General features: G+C 30.9%; 1 long non-coding RNA gene across 1 annotated transcript; it reads left to right on the top strand.

Moving 5' to 3' along the window:
• Nucleotides 1–233: 233 nt before the first annotated feature.
• LOC121230585 (uncharacterized) lies at nt 234–1,561 on the top strand. Its single transcript, XR_005928541.1, has 3 exons — nt 234–424; nt 524–567; nt 1,481–1,561. It is a non-coding gene; the product is annotated as an uncharacterized lncRNA (long non-coding RNA).
• Nucleotides 1,562–1,942: the final 381 nt, after the last annotated feature.

Here is a 1,942-nt window from a genome sequence, read left to right as displayed (position 1 = left end):
GTGAGCATGAAAATTATTTTTGCTCAATTGTCTAGTAGAGTTTCGGTGGAGTTGAAATAATGAGGTGGTTGTGAGTTAGTGGGTTAGTAGGAGGAAAATTAGGGAGGTTATTAGTTCTGTTCAGTTTGAATGACTTTTTTTTCTCTGTTGCTCTCTCCTCTGAGTTTTCTTCTTTCCTTCGTCTACCTCTCTATTTGTTTCAAATCATATTTCCAATTAATCAGAGGGTCTTGTGGTTTTTGTGGCTCTTTTCTATGCAATATCGTTCGTGATCTAATTCAGTAAGTTTGGGTAAGAAAATTATGTTTTGCTTGTTAAAATTCATTATTAATGGTTGTCGTTATGCCGTTGGGGGAGGATTCAAGGACTCAGAATCGCTTGTCAGGGACTTAGTTTCGTGGAAATTACCGTTGTTCGATCGAAGGTAAGGGGTGGTTGCTTAATAAATGAATAGCTCGTTTTGGGTTCGGTTTTAGTTCGATTTTAAACATCTAATTCAGTGATTATGTTGGTCAATTTTTAGGTGTTGTGTGGTTTGAGAGTGTCTCCGCATCAAAAACATATCAGGTGTGTAACAACCTAATTTCAGTGAAATCGGAACAGTGGTATCAGGACCACAAATTCGAGCCGAAAATAAAATTTATTTTAATTTTATTACATGGTCCGTATTATGTTAGAAATGTCATGTGAAAATTTTGATAAGAAAATTTTACCGATTATGTGCTTAATTATGGGAAGGACCAAATCGCATAAAATGCAAAAGTTGAATTCTAGTAGCTAGAAGGATTAAATAGCTATGAAATTCAAAACTTGAGGTCCTTATATGGTAATTAGACCATTAAAGAAAAGTATGTAGATATTTTTGGTGACTCATCCATGGAAAATTAGAAAAAGACTAAGGACTAAATTGGAAATCAAAATAATTAAAATATGATAAATCATTTTATATCATCTTCTTCCCAAAATATTCCATGAAAACCCTAGGAAGGAGAAACCAAGCTTTCTTGGCCAAATTGGGTAAGTTTTTTTGTCCCGTTTTTAGTAATTTTTATATTTTTGAAACTGGGATAGCTTAATCTATCTATTTGGGGGATCAATTTGAGAAGTTATCAAAGTATGAAAATTATGTCATGGATGAATATGCTGAAATTTTGAAATTTATGGTAGAAAATGAAAGGTTGTTGATAGATAAACAACTTTTACAAAGTGATTTTTGATGAAAACATGATTTAGGTATGAAGTTGTGAAAATTAAAGAAAAATTTTGAATTTTATAGAATATATGTGTTGTAAATTTTATTGTGAAATTTTGGTTAGGCTTGGAATAGGGAGTAAATTGCATAAATTTTATTTTCCGAGTCTAGGGACGAAATTGGAATTTATGGAAAGTTTAGGGGCAAAACGGTAATTTTTCATAAGATGTAAATTGGACTGAATTAAGTTTAAATTGTATTAAATTAATGTTAAATTTACTCGCATAGATTCGGATAGACCAAGTTTGGAGCTAGAACAAGGAAAAGAGGAAAATGTTGGATTAGTAGATTTTATGTACACGAACATTTGTTGAGGTAAGTTCGTGTAACTAAATTGTGTATATTTGTATGCTTGAATTAAATGTTGTGTTTGTGAATTGTATAAATATTATATATATATATATCTAACATATATCTGACAAAACCCGATCAATGACAATGCCCGAAAAATGATAAATGGTAAAAATGTTACCTTTTTATGCTTGAATTGAATGTAAAATGTGTTTATTTAAGTATTGTGAATATTATAAATGTATGAAATAATTACATACCTGACAATTATCTGATAAATGTCAAATTCCATTTGAATAAATGAAAAATCGATGGATATGTGATTTTCCGAAATGAATGAGTCCTGCATTTGTTGTTGATGGGATTTAGTCGGAAGAGTAATCCTACTGACCTCATCAC

This window comes from Gossypium hirsutum, chromosome A06 (assembly GCF_007990345.1).
Source record: "Gossypium hirsutum isolate 1008001.06 chromosome A06, Gossypium_hirsutum_v2.1, whole genome shotgun sequence".
NCBI classification, from domain to species: Eukaryota; Viridiplantae; Streptophyta; class Magnoliopsida; order Malvales; family Malvaceae; genus Gossypium; species Gossypium hirsutum.
Note: the sequence above shows the minus strand (reverse complement) of the source record. Positions and strands in the feature narration are given on the sequence as shown.